Source organism: Phascolarctos cinereus, unplaced genomic scaffold (genome assembly GCF_003287225.1).
Source record: "Phascolarctos cinereus isolate Bilbo 61053 unplaced genomic scaffold, phaCin_HiC Scaffold_5;HRSCAF=322, whole genome shotgun sequence".
Classification (NCBI taxonomy): domain Eukaryota; kingdom Metazoa; phylum Chordata; class Mammalia; order Diprotodontia; family Phascolarctidae; genus Phascolarctos; species Phascolarctos cinereus.
This window is the reverse complement of record NW_027555958.1, coordinates 205,654,437-205,679,633: the sequence shown is the minus strand read 5'-3', so window position 1 is coordinate 205,679,633 and position 25,197 is coordinate 205,654,437.

The window sequence follows — 25,197 nt, the reverse complement described above, 5'->3', positions numbered from 1 at the left end:
TTCTTCCTTTATGTCTCCTTTTTTTTTCTCCTTTTCCACAGAGGCGCCAAAAGTCCTTATATTCTATCTAGGGCTTCTCACTAAGGAATTCTATTGCATCTTTCCTGAATGTCTCCCAACTACCAAATCTTACTCATTCTATCTTCCATTTCTCTGGATCTACCTAGGGGAATGATTATATAATTTGAAAAATGAATGTATGCTGACATTAATGTGAGGGTCATTAACACACCGACCCTCACAGAGAACATTTTCAATTTAGCAGGGCCCTTCAGTGCTTTTACTCAAAGGAGTAGAAAATCTAGCCTCTATTGAAGTTTAATAAGGAATATCTTTTTTAATAGAAGAACTTTTGGCATCTTTCAAATTGTACCACATAAAAATGAACTAAAGTGTATAAATCTTCAGTATCATTATTCTACTGTTAAACTGATAAAATATCGGGTTCTGATTTTCAATTGTCATTTGACTTAGAATTTCATGAATAACAAAGAATAAAAATATCTTTTCATACAATTTAGCACGACATAATTATGAACATTTTCTTAATTAGACCATTATTTTACTATCAGAGATAATGTCACTTACTATTTTCATCTAGTTTTCACCTTGATTTTTGAAGCTAATCTGAGTCACCAAATAAACCTTTCTATAGCAGGCTAAAGTTCCTTCCCTACCCCCACACATTGCCTCACCTCTTTATAGGAATCTTTTGTTGTGGCATCAAATAACAGACACTGAATAACTTAACTGAAGGAGCTTCTGAGGAGAGGAAAGACAGTATTCTTGAAAATTCTTCAAAGCACATTTAGTATTTTTAATTTATGGCATCATCTAAAATTTATTTGATGTTTGATCACTGTCTCTATTAAGGAAGTTCATAAGTATCATTAAAAGCTATAAAAAGAAGCCTTTAAATGATGCTAATCTATTGTGATAGGAGAGTAGCTTAGCAATATAACCATGAGTGAAATTCTTTGGTATTTTATTAAACGCCAGTTGAAATAGTGAACTTTGAGAACTAAACTAAGACCAAGTCTAAACTTTTTTTAACCATTTTTTGGCCTTCTCAATGGGTGAGAGATAAAATGGGGAAGTTAGAGAAAATCTGGATCTGAAAATAAGATAAAATTGAATGGAAATTTTTTTAAAAAGGATCTTACCATATCACTGACTTGTACCTTGAAGCAACTTTTCTTAAATATACTAATAGGCCCAATAATTTCCATCACAAAATTCAGTGTATCATAAAAATCTAAAATGCAACTTAAAATCAAATACCTACTTGTTTTCCTGAAAGTCTTTTTTGAGTTTTATAGTTTTATTGTTCTTTTCTCTGTCTACCAGGCTATCCATATATTTATCTCTTCATCTTTCTGTGTATCTGTCTGTCTCTCAAGTATTCCCGCATTGTTCTATTCTCACCGTTCTCTGGACATTTACATTAGCCAGTTCCTATGCCAGGAATGCACTACATCTTTTTCTCTACCTATTGAATTACTTCTTTTCTATCAGAGCTAAGATCATTTGCTGTCCTCCATTGATTTAGTTTTTCTTCTTTGTATCACTAACAACATAATGCTTGAATTAACTAACTTAATGTTTATTTCATTGAATTAAAAAATCATGTACTTGTATTTTATTTCAACTGTATGCGTTTTTGTATCTTCTGATTCCTTTATATTGTCCTGAAAATAAATTGGTTTTGAATGGCTTCTGAGCATACTATTCAATAGAAGTGGAAACACCATGAAAAGGAAAACAGGGCAAGACTGTGATCTTAGGTGAACCATATTAAAAGTAGAAATTCTTGTTTTCTTTTCCTGGTCCCCTAGGTCAGTGGTTTCCAAAATGGGATAAATAGATTACAAAGGGGTACAACAATTTGTTGGGACATGTGAAAAAATAGAACTAAGAACAGCCTAGTTCTTCAGCACACTTGTTACTCTTACTTGCAGCTACTGCTTAACCTTTTCCATTTATCTTCAGTGGGTAATCAGTCACATGTAAGCCATCTTAGGCAGCATGGTAGGCAGTTAGGACATGTAGGTCCTGTTTTTTCTTCCTTGATTTTACAATACCACTGCTGACTCCATAAGAATTCTGGACTATGTTCTGTAGGGGAGTAGTCTGAGCTTCTTAATCCCTGCCTTGGCTTCTGTCACCCTTCCTCCCTCAGGAGCACAGGAGAAGCTAGTGCTGACAAATGGGGATGAAGCAAGGAGTGTCTGAGAGGAATACACTCAACTGAAATGGCAGCTCAGGCTGGGGAGGGAATAATTTTAACAAAAACTTTTATATAAGGGAAAGGTTAGATTGAAAAGTGAGCATCAATGATTTGGTTTGTGTCTCCTGAGGGACGACAGAGCAAGGGGCCAAGCTGAGCCCACCTGTTCTATCACATTAGGCTGCTAGGGATTGGTGGATTGGATTCCATCCAATGCAAGGCAAATATCACCTTATGCCAAGCCTGTTAAACTGCTCCCCAGCATCGCCCATGTGGAGAGCCTTCAGTCCAAAAATGAGAAACTTTCCCTGTTTCTATTCCCCATCTCCCACCCCTAATGCCTTATTCTTATCCCTCCTCAAAGCTCCTACCCCAAAGCCTCAACCAAATATTCTCACCCCTTCCTCTGTACCCTTTGGAATTCCTGTTTGGAAGGGAACAAACTTCCCTTCATCCTAAAAATTTTCCTTTTCTATTCCTTCCATCTTTTAGAATTCATGGAAACATGGTTCCCTGATGATGATACAGCCTCCCTGGACACTCTTTTCCATACTGACTTCATTTTCAATCATTCTGCTTGGCTCAGTGTTGACACTGGGAGTTGAATTATCCCTTACTCTTCATTGCTACTTCCAAGTTCTCTCCCTACCTTCATCACTTAATATTCTCCTCCTTTGAAGTTCATGCAACAAGTATCTACTACCCAATCAAAATCCTTATAGCTATCATCTACAGACCTCCAGGTCACTCCCCATCTTTCTGTAATGAGTGATACACTTGGCTCATTTTTTTTCTCTCCTTCCTAACTTCTGCACTCATACTAGGGAACTTCAACATACACATTGACTGTCCTTCAAATTCTCTAACTACTCAGTTCCCACAGCCTACTCATCCATCCTATTCAGCTACATTCAAAGATGATTATACCCTGTGTCTTTCCATCACCCAGCAATACGCAATCTTTATGTTTTACCAAGAGATTTCATCAATGTGGAGCACTTACAGGTTTGGGATTTAATCGACTGATACTGATTAGCAATTTATCTAGAATTTATAATCTATGCAATTTGCATATAGGCACTGAAATTTTAAGAAACTGGCTTTTGATCACATAGCTAGTATATTTCATAGGCAGGCCTTCAAGGCAGAGCTTCTTGATCTGCTACTACATGCTGCCTAAAATTGATATTAATAATAAATCAGTAATCTGTGAGATAGTGTGTGTCACATAAAAAATAAATTGTCATTATCTCCTGGAAACCCACTTTAAATTATAGCCTTAGGTGATATCCAAGATTATTGTTACAGACATTTCATGGACATAAAAATGCTAAGATTATGAAAACCTAAACTTAAATATCAAAATTGCAAGCCATTGTGAGTATGTTCTGGATTCAACCATGGGTTTAGGAAGGCACATATTAAAGAAAGCAAAAAGGAATCTTTAAATAGAGAAATTCGTTTAGGGCAAATACCTAAAAGAACATTTTTAGAAGTGTGAAACAATCAACTTAGATATTTAACTATTGTAACATATAACAAAATTTGCTGATTAAAAAAAGAAGAAATTTTTTTGAAAATTTTCAAGTATGAGAATGATTATGATACGATTATGATCAATCTTCGGCAGCTAGGTGGTGCAGGGAATAAAGTGCTGGGCCTACAGTCAGGAAGATTCATCTTCCTGAGTTCAAATCTGGCCTCAGACACTGCCTAGCTGTGTGACCCTGAGCAAATCACTTAACCTTGTTTGCCTCAGTTTCATCATCTGTAAAATAAGCTGGAGGAAGAAATGGCAAAACATTCCACTCTATTTACCACAAAAACCCCAAAAGGAATTGCAAAGAGTCAGACATAACTGAAATGACTGAGCAACAAAATCATCAATCCTGTATTACTCGCTCTGGAATCAGAGATCCTGGATACAAATCTTGCCAGTAAAATTTAACTACCTGCACAGGACCTTAGGCAAGTCATTTAACCTCTCTTGGCCTCAGTTACATCATGTTTATAATGAGGAGTTTAGACTACTTGGCCTTTGATGTCCCTTCTGGCTCTAAATCAATTATCTTAATATACTAACAAATTAAAAATGATAAAGGTCTTTTTCAAAGATAGAAAAGAGGATAGTAGATACTGACAAGGTGTTCTGACAGCTGGTATCCCAAGACAAAATTTAGCATTTGTTATTGGTATTAATAATGACATAAATTCACAATTTACTGAATTAATGTGGAAAAAAATAATTCAATGATTTAAATGGATAGTTGAATAAAACTGATTTATAAGAAAATCTCTAAGATTTATGTATATATATATGTAACATATAATTACCATATATAACATCGGTTTATTAAGCACAGAATAAACATATTATTTTTATAACTTAATATGATATATATAGATAGATAGATAATCTTATTAGCTATAACATACTAAGATGTTTGGAACATCTTACATGTATATGTTATTGTATGCATATATAGACGTAAATGTATTTGTGAACATTTAAGCACATATATGTATAAAAACATATACATATGTTATGTATTTTGTAAATCCTTCCTGAATCACCCTTCAATATCTTCTCCTTCCAGCCCCATTGATATTTTCATAAAGAGTTTTCTTTTCCAGATAGGAAATCTTTCAATTTCTAATGGAAACTCAAGGGAAACAAATGAGTTCATTGCAAAACATTATGTTCCATGAATACATACATTATGTATTCATACACACACATATGCCCCGTTTAATGAATAATTTTTGTTACAGAAGTTTCTACTAGGACATTCATATTTTCCCTCTTTGAGCCTCAATTTCCTGTCTATAAAATAAAGGAGGTTAAGCTATATAATTTATTTATTCTTTTCCAGCCCTAAATCCTGTGACATTTTATGAAAACATATAAAATGTCATTTTAAATACAAAATTGGCTTCTGTGTGTTTTCTGTTGTGACATAAAAATCATTTATGGTTTTCATGAAATTCATCTGTGGTATAAAATGATTCAAGACGAAACAAAAATGAATCTGGGGTAGCCTTATAAAGGCTTTTAACTACCAGAAATATATGGTCTAACTATCTTTTAAAAACATCCCAAAGTTGATTATTCTAGATTTTTTTAATAAGATTTATGGGGAAAAAAAAGAAAATGTGATTTTTGTGCTAAGGAAGACTTTAATCTACATTCTGTCACTTTGTGTGAAAATGCTTATTACCCATTTTCCATGGTTCAATAAGCCAGAATGTGAGTGGTAATTCCCATAATACTTTCTAAATTTTCCTTCTTGGTGTAAGCCATAGTCTTTGCCCATGCATGAAACATCTCATCTGTAGAAAACAATGATGGATGGTTTTCCATTCTTTTTTAATGAGCCATTTTGAGAATGCCTGGGTCATTTTGTTGTTGTTTGTTTAAACTTCCTTTTTTTCTTGAGTTTGTATAAAATTATTCACCATGTTTTAAAAAAAATCATTGAATGAAGGGCAAAAGTACCTACAAAATTGATTTTGTTATGTGCTGTCATCTGCTATAGATATATAATGTATCTATAACTGAAATAATAAGGTCAGTACATACTTCTTAGTGCTATATGGTTTTCTTAGGATTAAAAAAAAAACCAGCAACAACAACCTTGATGTTCTTAGTTTCATAGAAAATAGGAATAAGGACCCAAAGGATTTTCCTATGAGTAATTTCCATGAGCTTTATAGCATAGATTTTCTTATATGTGTTTGGCACAGAATATATTGTTAATAAGTGTTGTTTGACTTATTCTATCTTTTATGGTTTCTCAGATTTAAAAAAAAAATGCTTCCTTTATCTTTCTTGGCTGTATTTTGGACATTTAAGTTAATAATTGACTTCTAGATGAGTGAAGCATATAATGTTTCATTATATTATGAACTATATTCCTATTTTAAGGTATACATACATACATTCTGTACTTTTATATGCTCTGTGTTTTCTTTAGAATAATATAATCACAGAATAGATGTTAGAATGTATTTTACAGATAGCTAGCTCAATTCATACATTTTACAGATAGAAAACTTCAAGGGTTTTGATTCTGTCAAAATGTTCTTTTCCATGTGTAAAACAACTCCAGTCAATTAAATTAATAAAGCTATATGTAATTTTTGTAGTGTCCTGTGAATTAAGAACAGGTCAACAAATTGTGTACTTTTGTGTGTGTGTGTGTGTGTGTGTGTGTGTGTGTGTGTTTGTGAGTAGAGCAGCGGCAATCAATTCCAATGAAATGAGGAGGGAGCACCTATTGTAGGTCAGGCACTGAACTAAAAGCTTTAGAAATACTTCATCTGTGTACACACACAGATACAGACACACAGACACATGCACAGGCACGTGTGTGTGTGTGTGTGTGTATGCATGTTTTAAATTAGGATTGTGCTTGCTTGCTTAGAATTGAAGAAAATAGGTGATCATTTTCAATGTTATTCTCTCACTAAGTGAAGATAATTCTTAGGGAGAAATGATTCCACTTCTGTGACTGTATGGAAGGGTGGCTTACTAAAAATAAGCTAGAGGCAGTACAGAATGGTCATTACAAAGACCATGCGCTCTGGACTGAGCAGACTGTGTTTCAATCATACTTGTTCTTTGTTTGACTTGGGACAAATCCTTTTAACTTCCTAGGTCTCTGTCTCTACATCTTTTAAAAGAGGGGTTGTTTGCACTAAATGACCTCTTGGGTCACTTCTAGCTGTGATTCTTTAATCCTGTGAAGCCTAGAAAGTTTAAATAACTTTCCCCAGGTCATACAGCTACTTACTGGTAGAACTACATGGGTATAGTCCTCCAGAGTCTTAGGCTTCCAGCATTTTAGTTCAGAGTTTTTTTTCCCAGTATACTATTTTTTATGACATGATATTGAATTAATTGAAGAAACAATAGTGTTAAAATAGGTGACAGACATTAAAAAGTATAGGCATTGAATGATGACTATATGAATAAATAAAATGGTATTTTTGAATTAAAAAAAATTCAAAGGAAATAATTTATTTGGTCAATCTTTTCCAAAATCATACTCAAATCACCTCTCCCTTTAACTGTAGGAACAAATTGCATTTAAGAATAAAGTTCTTATGAATAAAATTTAGTGAAAATCATATAAAAGGTACAGAAAGTAGAGAAAGGAATAAAATCTAATTCCATTTACTTTCCTGATGTCTTTTTTTAGTATATGTCTAAGAGATTGTAATGACATTAGAAAATCATGGATATGTTTTTGTTTTTCAGTTTTGGTATTAGACATATTTTGCTATTGATCTTTAATTATATTTCAACAGAAATGTATAATTAGAAGTGATGACAGAGATAGTTTTTTTTAATTAGATATGTTCCTATTTACAAACAGAACCTTTCATTCCAATGTAGAAACTTAAACTTTTTACAATGCAAACTCATATGTAGTATTAAAATGAATCATCTTTTGAGTGGTCTTTGGTGAAATTTTAGTAGAAGTTGAGTCAAGTTCTATTGTAAATTTAGCTTTCTTCATCTGCATCACTGAAAAATTAAGCTTCTATATAAAGTACTCAAATGTAGCACTGATACCTTCATTTAACAGGATGAATCTGTTTAGGCTTCCTTTGAGAAGTACTCAAAATGTTTGGTTGTTTAAAATTAACATAATGTGAACTTCAAAATGGAATGAATTATGTTGTATCAAATCTTATTATCTTATCCAGGACCAAGTGAAGTCTTTTGAACCCAGTGAATGCTTACTAGATGTTACTTGAAAGATACTGCCTTCTTTCCACATTTCTTGATCACTGACAGCCTATCCCAAACCACTCCCTATTCTCCAACTCTGTCCTTGTTCCTTGATGGGGTATGTCAGTTGACATTCTTTGGCTCAAAGATGACTGTAGTCATCAAATTTACTCTTTGGAAGAAAAATTATGGCAAAGCAGTATACCATACCGAAAAGCAGAGATATTGCTTTGACAACAAAGATCCATATAGTCAATGCTATAATTTTTTTTTCCAGTAGCAGTGTATGTACGGCTGTGAGAGTTGGAGTATAAGGAAAGATGAGTACTCCAGAACTGAAGCAAGACTCAAGAGAAACAAGAAACAAGAGAAACATTTATGGTTGCCAGGAGAATGCTGAAATGGTTCTCTCTCACTCATGCAAAAAAAATGTGAGAAAACTTTGAGTTTCTTTTGCCTTTTCATTAATTTTTTTAAAGTCAAATATATCAAGTAACATATTTTTTATTCCCACAAAAGGAATACCATACTGGATAATGAAGCAACATTCATCATTTTCACTCAGTCCAATATTAGAATTAGAAAAAATTGAATGTAGAAAAATATGTTGTATGAGCAAGTATATTATGATGCATTCTCACTTATTATGGGCTAGTTGGTCAGATGTGATTCTACAGAGTCCCTATCAAAACCTGCTTCATAGATATGGAGCTTATAAAACACTCCATAAAAAGTAATTTATGATGTTTTATTCTCTTTTTCTCATTTTCTTTTTTTCTTTTTTTTTAATTCTAATGAACTAGCAAAGAGTAGTATCCAAACAACTTTGGGCATTGTAGAGCAGTGGAGCTAGAAGGTACTGGTTTGCTTTTTTACTTATGTAATGAAATTTTTGATAATGATATACAAATATAGGTAGAAACAACAAAAGGTAAACAGGAAAGATAAATCATAAGAGACTTATTAAGGTTGAGTTGTTTACATTCCTACATGGAAAGATGATATTTGTAACTCATGAGACCTTTGTCTGTATTATGGTAGTTGGAGGGAAAAATTATATGCATCTATGTATAGATAGACAGATAGATAGATAGATAGATAGATAGATAGATAGATAGATAGATAGAGGGCACAGGGTGAGTTGAAGATCAAAGGGTGATACCTGGAGAATAAAATTAGGGGATTAGAGAGGATTATCCTGGGAGAAGGTGAAAAGGAGAGGTAAAATGGGGTAAATTATCTCACATAAAACAAACAAGAAAAGGTTTCTACAATGGAGGGAAAATGGGAAAGGTGAGAGGTAATGAGTGAATCTTATTCTCATCAGATTTGGCATCTGTTTTGTATAATTACTACCAGGTGAACTAGTACCATGATTTAAACTTTAGTAGATGAGAGTCAGGATTATCTGAAATTTGATAATGCTTGATAAAACTTAGATGAAAATAAAATCTAGTCTCATGCTATTTTATGTTATAAACTACTGTAGAGATTTAATTTTAAAATGTATTTGAAGTGATAAATTTATTATTTAACAAACCAATTAAATATTTTTTGTTGATAAACTGTCTAATTGATTATTAATTGCTAAGTGTAATCAAAGAAAGTTAACTAAGACCAAGGTTAAAAGAAATAGGAAACACTTAGGAAAAATAATTACTTACCAGTTCAACTTAAATCCAACTATCTTTATAAAGAATAAATATAATTTAACCTGACACTATTTTTAGCATCAGAAGTAGTCCACTGAATATGTGTTATATTACTTTTTTATTTGACCACAGAGACCATTCCCAATTAGTTTACCATTCTTGCACCTTTTTATCCTGGTGTGGGGGGTGGTTCTGCATTCTCCTATTCTAGTTTAAGCCAAAAGAAAAGAGAAAATGAATAGCTTAGGGATCTGTAAATTCACAGTTTCATTCAAGAGGGCTTTCTTTTTGAGACTATGATTTTTGTTTTAGGAGCCATAATCACTAAATACTTACTTACTTTTCTATAGAATCTGAAGGGGAGGGAGGGAGAAAAGGAAAAAGCATTTATTAGGTATCTATTGTGTGACAGACATTATGCTAAGCATTTTACCAATATCTCATTTGATCCTTACAGAAACCCTGAGAATTAGGAGCTATTATTGTCTGCATTTTCCAAACCGAGGCAGACAGAAGTTAAGTGATTTACCAAGAGTCATACAGCCAGTAATGGTCTGAGGCTGGGATTTGAATTAGGTCTTCCTTACTTCACACCCAGGTCTCTGTGCACTTCACAATCTAGCTTCCTAGAATGGAACTCCCATTCCCAGAACTTTTCAAATCATGTTCCATAAGAATGATTTTTCTCAATAGAGACTTCATAAAGGGTGTAGTTCTCCTCTCTAATCCTTTATTTTGCTCTCAGAACAATTTAAATATATTCAAAAAAAATACACAAAATACTGATTACATGTAGCTTTTAAATGGCTACAAAATGATTTCCTTGGAAGATGTAATAAAAAGCCATAGCTAAGGTAACATAACAAAGAAGTCTACAAAATTATTAAAAATCCCTTACAAAGGTCATTGTTTTCCATTAATACACGATATAGCAGAAAGTATGTAGGACTCAGAATCCAAAGGCCTACACTGAAAGCTAGCTCTGCCATTCTCTAATGATATACTCCTAGACAACTCACCAAACATCTCTAAGCATTAATTTCCTAATCTGTGAAATTATATGTGGAATATTAACTATCTACCTCATAGGGTTGTTGTGACGGTAGCACATATTAAAACTCTAAAGGTTATATAAATGTGAATTAAATTTAATATACAACTCACAAAAATGTAAAACTATACTTGTAAATGGAAATCTTAGCATCCTTTAGTCTAGTTACCATCCACATTTTCTCTTATTTCTTCTAATGATTTTGAAGATAGGCATAATAATATATTATTGTTCTAGTTATGAAATGGTGCAACCATTATGGAAATGATTTGGAATTATGCTCAGAAAGTGAAAAACAAAAGAGGCTTCCTGCCAACTTGGCTGCTTAAACAGGAGGCACAACTCTCAACTCTCAACTGTCACATATCTACTTTGGTAAAACCCTAAAATTCCCTCCAAACTGAATGGCGATCAAGAGATAAAATCAGAAACTACACTAAGTGTTGTCTTCCAGTTCAGAACTGCTGAAAAAGTCATCTAGAAGATGAGAAATGATACAAAAGGGGATCCTCCAGCAAGTCCATCCCTAATACAAGCTAATAGCTTCCCAGTAAGAACAGAGACAAACCTTAGGCAACTTTGAAAGCCTGGGTCAGGAGGCAGCAAGGGCAAAGACTTTCCTTTAGAAAACCTCGGGGATGTCTGAAAGGTCTGGGATGGTGGTGGTGGGAAATGGCAAGTTATCTGAAAATTTCAGACAGTGGCAGTGGGCAGAGAATAGCTCAGTGCTATTGGTTTTCAGATCTTGACTGTCCAAGTCTAGGTATCTTGAGGTCTCTAACACTTTGACCTGAGACAGTGCTGTAAAGAACCTCAAAAATCCAGAGTTAGGGGAGCCATTCGAAAATCTTGATGTCTTCAAAGTTTGTTGCAAGAGTTAAACAAGAAAAAAAAGATTAGAGAAGTTGTATTGGTTCTGTTCTGAGTGTTTAAAGAGGAAATGGTAGAAGGAATACACTATGGTGGAAAGAAGGCAATGTACTTTTAATTTGCTGCTGTCTATATTTTCTGAGGGAAGGCAGAAAGAGGCCTGACTTTTGTTTGTGTCACCATAATGCCCTGCTGCATTGGAGACTTCTACCTTCTTTCTGCTCAGCGTGTATGATCTCTAGCCTCAGGTGAGAAGAGGAGTGATATTCAACCTCATGCTTTGCCCACAAACCTGATCTCCCACTTTCCACTTCCCACCATGTTATAGAGCTTTCACTGTGAAGAGGAGTAACCTTCCTTTTAACTTCAAGTCTTCAGTCTTCAGCTATATCATCTCCTGCCTAATCTTCTGCCTTAGGAGGGAAGAAGAGAAATGAAATGGGGTCTTCCATCTGATCATATGACTTCAAAACTGTGCGCCTTCCATATCATACTTGGCTTATCATATTCATGTATGTTCACATGTATGTATATATACAGAAACATATATTTACATATAAAACACATATTTTTCTATATGAAACACCCTAAAACACTCAATTCTTCAACCTATTCATTTCCCATTACCTTACAATCTATTTCAGCCTCATACAAAAGCTTGCAGCCTGCTGGGGGTAAAGCTTGCAGCCTGCTGGGGGTAGGGAAGTAGAAGAGAAGGGAATAAGTACTTACATAGTGCCTATTGTGGAATAAGCTCTATTATAAATGTAATAACTCTCTTGATCCTCACAACAATCCTGTAAGGCATATGCTATTATTATACCTATTTTATGGGTGAGGAAACTGAGGCAAAAAATAAAGTGATTTATGCAAGTGTCTGAGGTCACATTTGAACTCAAGTCTTCTTGACTTCAGATCTAGCACTCAAGTCACTGTGCTACCAGAAGCGATGCTTCTACTCAAAGATGAACATGCTCACATGTGGTCATACATTTGTACATCACAATGATTCTGAACCCCTGTAGGTCATCATCCATACCTGATTCCTCATTCTGTACCTTCCAATTCCTGATTCCCAACTCATTCGGACCTCCTACTCCAAAGTCCCAATCAAACACTAACTGCCCCTTCTACCATGTCTTTTGTAAGGCCTATTTTATCCTAAATATTTTCCTCTCCAACTCCTTTTATCTTCTAGAAATCATCAAAATCTGATAACACAGCTTCCCTAGACGCTCTTTCTAGGACTGGCTACATTTTTATTCATTCCCTTTGGCTCACTGTTTAAGGCAGTGGTGTTAGGATACTCCTTGCTCTCCACGGCCACCTCCAGGTTCTCATCCAACCTCCATTACTCAGTAACCACTCCTCTTTTAAAGTTCATGAAATCCACATCTCCTACACAATCAAAATCCTAATGACTCCCCATCCTTCCTTAATGAATATAGTATATGACTCACAATTTATCTTTCCTTCTCAACTCCTGCCCTAGGGGAATTGAAGATAGCTAGATGGTAAATAGATAGATAGATGATAGATATATAGATATGTATATACACATGTGCATTTGTATATATGCATACATATTCATGTATGTTCACATGTATGTATATACACAGAAACATATATTTACATATAAAACCTATATTTATCTATATGAAACACCCTAAAACACCCAATTCTTCAACCTATTCATTTCCTGTGACCTTACAATCTACTTCAGCCTCATACAAAAATGGTTATATCCTTGATTTTGTCATCACCCACAAATGTACCACCACAATGTTCAAGAATTCAAAAATTCCCTTATCTGACACCAATCTATTAGTTTTCTACCTCTCCTTTTGTGTTCCCTTACAAAACCCTATTTTTTGTCCACATCACGACCTCTCATCCCTTGACCACTCAGTTTTCAACCAGATCATTCCTATACCAACATTCCTCTTTTCCCATTTTAATCTTTTTGTGAACCATTCAATTCTACAGTCCTTTTCTCTTGAGTCCTTGCTCATCTAATTATATTGTTGATTATGTCCTGCCCAAATTCAACTTTGGATCACTCCTACCATCAGATTTCACAACTACATATGTGCTACTGCATAAAAGTAAAGAAAATCTTGCAACCACTTTGACTGAGTCCACTAGAAATTTTTTTTTATATAACTTAAACTTGGCCCTTACTGCTGCTACTTAATTCTTCTTTAGCTCCTTTATTGACTTATCATCCACTCTCCACAGTGGCTCTCCCAAATCTTTTCATTCCTACTCAATCCTTCCATGACTTCACCTCCACAACCATGGGAGCTCTAGGTGAAGAAGATGAACTTGTATGGATAAAGGAGGGTTGAATATATATATATATATATATATATATATATACACACACACACACACACACATATATGTATATATATATATATACACACATCATATTGAATATATGATGAATATGCATATACACACACACACACATACATATACATCACACACACAGAAGTCAATTTGATTAGTGCTAAATGAATTGTGGCATATGAATACAAAGGAATATCATTGTACTCTAAGAAATTATGAAGCAGAAGATTTGAGAAATTTGGAGTTATTATGAATTTGTGCAGAATGTAAGCAGAACCAGGAATATAATGTATGCAGGGATTACAGCATTGCAAAGAAAAACAACTTTAGGCTCAGATTCTAATAATCTAGCCCCTGCTCTGATTCCTGTAATCTAGCCACTAGCTCACTAATGTTTAGACTCCTTAAGAGTCTGCCTAATATGATGGATGTTCTAATAAACCTTGTCTTTGACTGAAAGAAGGCTTGGGTCAAATTCTTTTAGGCAGGATCCACGTATTGTGATTTTGGGGTCCAGGCACCCCTAAATCTCATTATTTTGGTGGCCCACATGGGGAAACTGCTTAACCCCAAAATTCTTCTCCAGCCAAGACTGGAAGATATATAAGCCTCTCCCCCCGACTCCTTTCTTGCTCTGTAGTTGGGGTCGCTCTCAAACACCAAGGCTGGGAGGTGCTTTTTTGGGCAGACAGTTACGAGTCTGTGTCACACTGGGCCTGACACCCAAAGGCTCTAGGTCCACTGGGTTGGTTTGAGGTCATGGACCTGGGTATATCTTCTGCAACATAAAGGACAAGGATGGTCGCCCTATCTGGAAGTGTATGCCCAATTCTGTTAATTTTCTAGGTGCTAGAGAATTGGGGAAAACTGCAGTTGCTTTTTCATTCCCTGAGGCTTACTTACTCCCTTCCCTCCACACCCCTTAATCCTCCTTCATAGAGGTTACAGGGAAAAAGTTAGAACACCTAAAAATATCTTGGCAGATTCTGGAGGTTTTGTGATTGAAACACCTTCTTACAACCCTCTTCACTCCCTCCTCTTGAGTCCAGAGGGTTATCTGTTAACCCCTCTTGTGGAAGAGAGTTTCACCCTTTACCCCTCTTTGATTCCACCCCCTCCCACACCTGGGAAAGGAAGGAATAGGGAGGGGCAGCAGCTGCAGCACGGGTCCCCCTGGCAATGGCCTTGGGCCCTGGGTCAACCTTTGCCTGGAAGCTTCACCCAAGTTCAGCACATCATGCTCAAGGTAAAGAAGCTAACCTCCAAACTTGGGTAAGTACACTCTTTTAAATTTGTAGTTTTAACTGTTAATGATAAAATATTGATTCTCTGTGCAAAGTAATTTGGAAATGCATTTAACAAAAATGAAGTTACCTGATTGGTAATGGGTTGGTTTCACGTTTCAAATTGGTGAACTTTTTGTATCAGTTATGTCAAGCAACTTTTCATAATTTGGTTACGCTGAAATAATTTGGCTATTGTTGGTTATTGTTTTAATGTGTAAACTAGCCAAAAACCTTTTATGGGTTATATACGATTTGCTGAGAGTTTTCAAGTGTATAGAAATCTCTAATGATTGGCTTTTTATATCAGGATAAAGTTATATTTGAGATGAAAATCCTGGAAAAGTTTTTCCTAAGCTGTGATTAGTGAAGCTTGCTGTGTAAGGTAAAAGTTCATAGGATTTTATTTCAAGTTGTCTCATGGATCATAATAATCCATTGATAAATCAATAATCCACCATCTGAGACATGCCGTAAGCTACTGAGAGGCAATGTGATACTGGTGGAAGTCAGCTTTCGGAAAAGCTGAGAGATAATTTTATATTCAGTCTAGGATGGGATCCTCCTGGCTCAGTTTCCCCATTATGTTCCTTTGAAAGGGAACATTACCCACCTGGCTATTCCTGAGTCTGGCTATGAGGTGGATTTGATACTGCATAGTTGGAAAACTGAGTTATCTGAATCCAAACAGAGCTAAGGATGTTTTATCCTCTCATATTTGGGCCCTAAATCTAGTCCCTGCTTTATATCTGTGCCCTGCAGTCTTTTTTGTCAGATTTCTGTTTTCCAGACTACAGGGCATTCACCTACATTTGGTAGCAAACAGCGGGTACCAGCCAACGTCCCCCTATCATTTCTTGGATGCAACCTGTGCTTGGTTCCAGTCAACCTCCTCTTTGGGACCCCCTCAAGGCAGTGACATCTCTACCCCCTTTGCCAGCAGGAAGCAGTTTCAGAAGCCAAGACCTTCGTCCCTTACCCTAAAAAATTTGGGTCCCATTTGTTTGAGGGGGGGAATGATGATGATGAGATCTAGACCCCCAAAAGGAACAACCCTGGACTTTCCCACATGGCCAGATCCCTGGTGTTTGCCTGAGGCTATATTCCCATCAACTGGCCTTTCTTTGTTGCTACATCCAATCTTGCAATTCTGTTACCCTTAACCTAGCCTAGACCTCCCTATGTCCCCTGGCCACTTCCCAACCTTAATCCTATCTAGGCTCCATTCTCCCTTGGCCATACCTGGAGTTCTATTACCTCATAGACTACTTGGCCACTCCTAGAACCCTTCCATAGTCTTTCTGAATATAAGGTTCATCTTGTCTCCATTAAGATGCTCAGATTCTTATAATCTAGCCACATGTTTAGATTCTTATAATCTAGCCACTGCTCTGATTCTTATATTCTAGCCACTGCTCTGATTCTTATATTCTAGCCACTGCTCAGATTCTTAAAATCTAGGCACTAGCTCACTAATGTTCAGACTCCTTAAAAGTCTAACATGACAGATGTTCTACTACACCTTGTCTTTGGCTGAAAAAACAAAAAAAGTAAAACAACTTTAAAAGTCTTAAGAGCTATAATCAATACAATGGACAACCATATTTCTAGGTGACCTATGATGAAACATATTTACCATCTCATGATAGAAAGGTGATGGGCATAAGATATAGAGAAATGCAGTTTTTGGTCACGGACACCGGGCGGATTTTTCTTTGCTTGAGTATGCTTTGTTGTTGTTATTGATGGAAGGATAGTTATTTTTTTTCCCTCCATCAGTTTTTAATGGGTGATTGATTACTAGGGAAAGATGAATCAGTAATAGAAATGCCAAAGAAAAGGGGGACATTGATGGTTTTTTTTTGATGCACAGAATAGTGAAGAATGGAGTCCACAAAAAATTTTTAAAAAGTCAAAGATAAGCAGGATAATTTTAAGAGAAGTATGCAAGAGACAGTTAAGTTTCACAGTGGATAGAACATAAATTCTGGAGTAAGGAGGAGCTGAGTTCAAATGTGGCCTTAGACACTTGATATTTATTAGCTGTGTAAATTACTGTGACTGCCTTGCAAAAAGAGTATGCGGATTTTATTGTATGCTTTTTTAAATGATATGCACTGTGAAATGGAGAGTGAGAGATTCTTATGAAATTGATATTTAGCAGGTTCTGCTGCATATATGTGAATGTTCCTCTTTTGGTCTTTAGTCCAGATTTATTTTTTTAAGAAAAGAGAACCCCTAAATTCCCTATATCATTTGACCTAGAAATTCTACTGCTAGGTCCATAGCCCTTACACCCACCCCAAAATTCAGATATACAAAGAAAAACTCTATTTACGCCAAATTTTTCATAGCAATATTTTTTTGTAGTGCTAAAGAACTAGAAGAAAAAGAAATGTTCATTGACTGGGGAATGAATAAAGAAATTGTGCTACATAAAATTATGACTATGAAACTAGGAAGATATGAGAAATCATACCAAATGAAGTAGAACCAAAAAAAAAAACCAAACTACAAACAATAATTAATGTAAATTAAATATGTATGAGGAGTGCATTTGAAATATAAAGATCATATTTGGCCCCAGTGAAGAGATATATGAATGAAGATCCCTTCTTTTTTGTAGAGGAAGAGTACTCTGGGTACGGTATGTTGCATATACCTTCAAACTTTATTGATTAGCTAGTTTTTCTGAACTTTTTTTCATTCTTTATTATAAGGTATAACTCTGAAAATTGTAGAAGAAGCAGACTAAAGAATGAAGCTATGTAAAAGGGAAAGATAATAAAAACATGTTAATAAAAGCAAAAATTATGCTTTGAAAATGAGTACATACTTAACAATTTATATTTGAAGGAAATCATGATGCATCTTCACTAAATCCCTAGTTGAAAGAAAAGAATATCACATGGAAAGATCTTAAATTTGTCTGGAAGACCACTCTGTAGTGACCAGAAGAAAAGCAGGTGGAAGAGGCAGCACAAGTGCCAATTAAAGAGACAACAACAGAGCCAGATGCTGCTGGCAAAACATGTTCCAGAGTGTGACATCTGGGTCCAATAACTGCCACACAGAGCCCCATCTGTAGCTAAAGCTGTTGACTTTGCTTTGGGGGAAGAAAAATCAGAAATAAAGGAGGCAGTTAAAATCTAAACTGTGCCAGGAATAGCAGAAGGCAGGTTGAAGTCAGCATTCAAATTACATCCCTAGCCCAATTTGCTTTTTAATGTCTTGAAACTGTGTAAACACCAAACTGTGTTAACTCCAGTTGTTTATAGATGAGCACATCGAGGTAATTCAGGAATACAGAATTCACAGATCCTTGAAACAGATTTGGTATTCTAACAGATGTTCATTATATTAACATTTTTCTTAAGGAATGTGAACATATGGTTAAAGATATGAAGAAGTAATTTTTAATATACATATATGTATGTATACACATATGCATGAATATACACACATACAATTTATGTCATGTACGTTACAATCCATATTATGGTACACTTCAATATGTTTGAAATTGATTAATGAAGGAACTCTCTTTAAAAATCACATTACTCTAGAGTAAGCCATTCACATGATTTTATTTTCTTCATGCTGTTCAAAAAAGTCAATGAAATGGAAAACCCCTTGAATTTCCTTCTGATTATTCAGAAGCCATAACTCAAATGAAACTACAGAGGAAAAGTCCACAGGTTGAGAAACCTTAACTGAATATTATTTTTCTCCATTACTCATCAGATTATGACTAACAACATTTAGCTGCTTCGTAGTACTAGTCTTGTGGAGTGTAGATGAAGATATATGAGCTATTAACTTATTTCTCAGTAGGTAGGGGACTTGGTATCTATAATCTCCAATTCAATTTGAAGTAGATTAATTACTGAGTTCCAAGTTTCGTATTTGTGGAACAGACAATACAATTTTTAAAAAGGATTTCAAATAGTAAATCATGGTATTTAAATACTCAAATGTAATCTACACAGCATGTTCACCACAGAAAACAAGAGGGAACTTAGGCAGTCCTTTTTTCATAATAATAATCAAAGCTAATAAAGATAAAAACATTGGTAAAATTTAATATATTCATCCTAATAGCGTAACAGTTGAACAGATATAGATTTAGAAGGGACCCCAGAAGTAATCTGGGTAATCTTTCCATTTAATAGTTGAGGCAGCTGAGGCCAGAAAAGTTCAGTTATTTGCTGAAGATCACATGTAGCAAGTGGTAAAACTGGAACTGGAACCCAGATCTGACTCTAAACCCAGTACTCTTAAAATTCCAAAGTCTAAATGAAGGACACTTTCAGCCAAATGCGTTTTCTCCTAAGAAACATACCTCAACATAATAAGTATAAAATGTGTGGAGAATGGCCGAACAAATTAGGATACAGGTATGTTATTGAATATTACTGTTTAGTAAGAAAAAAAAAACAGATATGAATCAGAGAAACATAAGGAGATTCATATGGAGTGAAAATAAAAAAAAATAATCAAAGGAACTACATAAACAATAAATATGATATCATTAAGAAAGCATATGGAAAAGCATTGACTCTGATCAAATATTAGTACTGTGCTGTCAAAATTAAAGATGTTCTATACCAAAGCAGACAATGATTCATAGAAAGTAAAAACAGTCCACTAAGTCCACTAGTTATTTAAGATTGCATTGGAGTTTGAGTCAAGAACAGAAAAAATATATATATTTTTTGTGTGTGTATTAATTTACATCACACAATAGAGCATTGAACTTGAAGAAACAGGTCTTGAGTTAGAATCCAGTCTTCTTGTTTAACACCCACATCTGTAGGCCTTGGTTCCTTCTTTTGTAAAATGAAGTGACCTCTTACATGACCTCTAATCTCTAGATCTATGATCCTATGTTTGTCTATTCTGAACTACTGGACTTCATTTATGGTTGCCAGGAGAATTCTGAAATGGTTCTCTCTCACTCATGCAAAAAAAAAATGAGAAAACTTTGAGCTTCTTTTGCCTTTTCATTTTTTTAAAGTCAAATATATAAAGTAATATATTTTTTATTCCCACAAAAGGAGTACCACACTGGCTAATAAAGCAACATTCATCATTTTCACTCAGTCCAATATTAGAATTAGAAAAATTGAATGTAGAAAAATATGTTGTATGAGCAAGTATATTATGATGCATTCTCACTTATTATGGGTTAGTTGGCTAGATGTGGTTCTATAGAGTCCCTATCAAAACATGCTTCATAGATATGGAGCCTATAAAACACTCCATAAAAAGTAATTTATGATATTTTATTCTCTTTTTCTCATTTTCTTTTTTTCTTTTTTGGTAATGCTAATGAACTAGCAAAGAGTGGTATCCAAACAACTTTGGGCATTGTAGAGCAGTGGAGCTAGAAGGTACTGGTTTTGCTTTTTTACTTATGTAATGAAATTTTTGATCATGATATGTAAATATAAGTAGGGACAGCAAAAAGCTCTCCCTAGATTAAGGGCTGTTTTTGTCACTGTAATTTGGGAATTTGTCCTAACAGCAGCAAATACTTGTCCTTAGGCTAGTTTCCTTTAAGTTTGGTCAAGGGTTTTTAAAATGTGAAGGCATCAGTCATATATGATGTTTCATAAATAATATAGTTTGGGCTCAGATTTTGCCACCAATCAAAATTGCCTTAGGAAAATCACGTTATCAGATATTTAGAATGGAAGGGACAATAGTTATTATCAAGTTGAACCCCTTAAGGCAGCCATCACCTTTCCCAGATGTCTAAGAAAAACAAATGGAGACTTCAATCAGCCAAGGTGACAAGAAATTTCTTAATCACGGTGTGCTACGTGGAGATATGGCATGGTTGCAGTACTATGTCATTGCGCAATCCCATCTGTCTTTCTAAAGAGCCCTGTTCATTGCAACATTTACCAAACCTTTTCATCACTTCCAGCTCTATGTACATTCTATCATTTCCCAGGTCTTTCATCTCTTTCCTTTCCCACCTGATTGCACTCTTAGGGACTTCACCATCATGCCTCCAAGAACCTAATCATATTGCTAGGTCACTTCAGCCTTGGTACTCACACCACATCAATACCCTATACACCTGAGAATCCTGTGAATGGAGAGTTAACTCCTCCCAGAACTTACATTTAAAGAAAGCACCCAGGAAAGCCATCTCTTCATTTCCCAAATGGCTGCATTCCTTTGTATTTCTCTATCATGTCCCTACAATGGGGACCTTCTTTTCTCTCCCCCTCACCCTTCCAGCTTCCTTTTCTGTCTTGTCTTACCCCATCAAATTATAATCTCCTTGAAGTCAGGGATCTCTTTCTTTCTTTCTTTCTTTCTTTCTTTCTTTCTTTCTTTCTTTCTTTCTTTCTTTCTTTCTTTCTTTCTTTCTTTCTTTCTTTCTTTCTTCTTCCTTCCTTCCTTCCTTCCTTCCTTCCTTCCTTCCTTCCTTCCTTGTATTTTTACACTTAGCCTAGTGCTTGGTACATAAAAGAAATTAAATAAATATTTATTGACTGACTGATGCCATTCACTCACAACGTCAGGGACAGTCAGAAATGAGTAAAATGTAAAAGAAAGGTCTGCCCTCCTAGCAAGGACATTGCTTTTCTATGTAGGTGGTAAAACTATGGAACAACATTATGCTCAACATCAAATTAGATGTGAAAGCATGTCATATTCGACTGTGGCATTGGCTTCATAAAAAAAAAAAAACATATTTGCTAAACAGGATGTAGACAAAGGGCTATCTCTCTGTTCCAAATTGGCAGGAAACACTTTCTTGCTAATGATTCAAATAGGCAATTTATTGATAACTATAGGGGGAAAATATGTCATTTTAGGGGCACAGTCCTTCCTCTGAAATATGGTATACAAAGGAACATCCTCAAATATTCAAATGCACCTGGGAACTCATCGGTTCTGAGCTTCCCTTTAATGATGGAACACATAGTCCATCTTGCCTGGTGATTCTGTGTGACTTTTATCAGTGTCCTCCCATAAGTTCGCAACTGGGAATCAATCCAATATGCTGCAGGACTTTCTCACTGTCTACAGATATAAAAAAGGAACCATTTTTGAACTTGCTGGTTGCCTCTTTATCATTCCTCACTCTTGCCATGTGGCTGATCATAAGTTTTCTTGATAACATCTTTTTACTTGAATTCTTTGAAATTCCTATTCAGGTATGTGCTTCTGCCTGCATACACCCACCTTGCCCTCTTCCAGTGGCCTCTGGGTGATATTAATGTTTTCTTAAATTCTTCAGAGACTGTTGTATGTTATACATTGGTATTTTATAGACGTAAATTTGCAATCTCCTTTGCATTTAGTATAATATTTGAGCCTTACAATTACCTTCTGGGAAAGGTTCTTTAGGTCTTGTCATCATGAGCATTTTGTAGATAAGCAAAGTGAATCTGTGAAAGGTTGAATGAATTGCCCATAGTTACACAACTAGCTAGTAGTAGAGATGGCTTTTGATTACTTCAAGGCTGGCACTTTTTGTACATAATGTTCTGATATATTCCTTTGCCAAAGTTTCTACATGATTCTAGGTTTGGGCAATTTACCAGTAATCTGTGTGTGTGTATGCGCGTGTGTGTGTGTGTGTGTGTGTGTGTGTGTGTGTGTGTGTGTCTACACAGACACACACATATAATATGCACACGTACACATAAACATACATGTTTGTACTTATATGTAGTTTATAAAATAGGCACCACCCACAAGTCTACAGAAATATATTACAGAGGGGAGGGAATAAGCATTTATTAAGCATCTACTATGTGTCAGGCACTGTGCTAAGCACTTTACAAATTCTTTATAATTTGAACCTCACAACAACCCTATGAGGTAGGTGCTGTTGTGATCCCCATTTCACCGTTAAGGAAACTGAGGCAAATAGAGGCTAAATGACTCACCCAGGATCATATAGCTAATAAGCATCTATGGCTCGATTTAAATCCAAGTCTTCCTGACTCCAACACCAGTGCTCAATCCACTGTGCCCCCTAGCTGCCAATCCATTAATTAGTAACAGCACTGAGGAATACTCAAATGGGGTGAAATATTACAGTATAGTTGAACACAAAAGCTTAACCAATCAAAGCAGAGAAATCAGGCACTGTTATCCCTACATGATTCCATTCCTATGATATTCATGTGGAGATGTGATGTTTGTGCAAGGAACACAAAATTCAAAACTTCTAGTCTGAGATAATGAAGAGCTTTGGACAGGTTGTTTAAAGGGGGTGGTGCCCCTTCTAAATTATGTGGAAATATATTTATAAATGTTAGAGTTGAGCCAAAAAAACATGGTAGGTTCCTACCCTTAGCCTATTCCCACATATATTCATCTGATTCTGCCAGCTGCTTTGCAACAGCCCCTTTCATTGAACCATACAATATTGTGAGATTGCTGCTGGCCAACAAAATGAGAATTATCACCCTCTACTCATGAAAAAAAAAAGAAATACATTTGATGTTTGGAAAGAAAATTACTTGGTATCTGAGATGAGTCAGAATTCTTCCTAAGCATCTTTTAAAGCATATGGAAAATGTAAGCATGTGAGTCATTTTGGGGAGGACACATTCAAATCATTTAAGTCTTTCCTGAAAGAAAATCAACTATATATGAGTACTTGGGCACTAATTATCTGCATCTGTTGCATAGAGTAAAACATCCTGATGACAATAGGTTTGCTTGGCTGCTTGGCCTAGATGATAAATTCTGTTATGTTCTGGTTTAATTTTCAGAGATAAAAATGGTTTACCTTTAGAAAACTTGGACAATAAATGCTTGAGATTTTTTTTTACCTTAGCACATTTCAAACATAGTTCATGCAGCATCAAAGTGTTTAGTGTGCATCTCATCATAAAACAGCGATAGGAAAAGTGATTGACTTTTTAAAGTTTATCAGTAGATAGGTATTTTATATATCAACATTTTTTTCTCATGTAATTTTTACTTTCAGTATTATCATTTTTCACAAATTTGGGAATTGGTTTAAGAAAGCAGGTAATCCAATTAAAATCGCTATGTTGAAAATCATATGTACATTTTTTTTCTTCTGAGTTATACAAAGATATTTTCAGAATTGTTTTTAAGTGTAAATTGTAATTGCAATGGTTTAATAGTAGGCATAATTTTCTTTTGTTGCTAATAGCAAAATTTCTGTTTCTAATAATATTAACAAGTCCTAGTCACACCATTTTTGTCAAGAAGAAATAGAAACTGTTTTTCCCAAGCTTGCTTTCCAGTTATCCAGTTACCTCCCCAACTCTTTCCCCTTTACTTCTGAGTTTTGAGAGGACTCTGTTTGCCTCTCCTATGGAATAATTCTTATAAACAGTTAACTCCTGTACTCTCAAATGTCTTCTATGTCACCTTTAAGCAAAACAGTCACCACTAACCTCTTAGTTATATATAAAAAAAACCAATTTTTTCATTGTAAGTGAGTTTTAAGACTCAAGCCATTTAATGTGACACATTTGTCAACACTTTTTTATTTAGTTTACAAACTACTTAGATTTTTTTTTCTATTAATTTTCTTGTAGAACCCAGGCTCTGACCAAAGTAGCTTCCTTTCAACCTCATGCTATATAGACTAAGGCAGACAGGTTCCATTTGAACGTGAAGAAACCCATAGCATGATAGGGAAGGATGTGGAAATCCACATTGATGACACAAGGGATGGAGCTAACTAGTTTCACTGATGACATTGTATTAACGCCTACTAGAAATACGTTAGCTCACATTTATATGAAACTTTTCAGTTAGATTATATTTACATGATTATATATATATATATGACCTAAAATTTTCTCAACATGGGTAAGTACTGGTATGGGAAACCCCTTCACTGTCACAAATAACACACCTCCTCCCACCTCATGACTTGCTAGATCACAAATCTTATGTAGTTGTCTTAGAGACATAGAGATCCATGGATTTTTCCAGTTTTATACAGGTAAAGAGCATCAGAGTCAGGATTTCAACCCATGTTTTCCTGATTACAAGTCAAGAAAAAA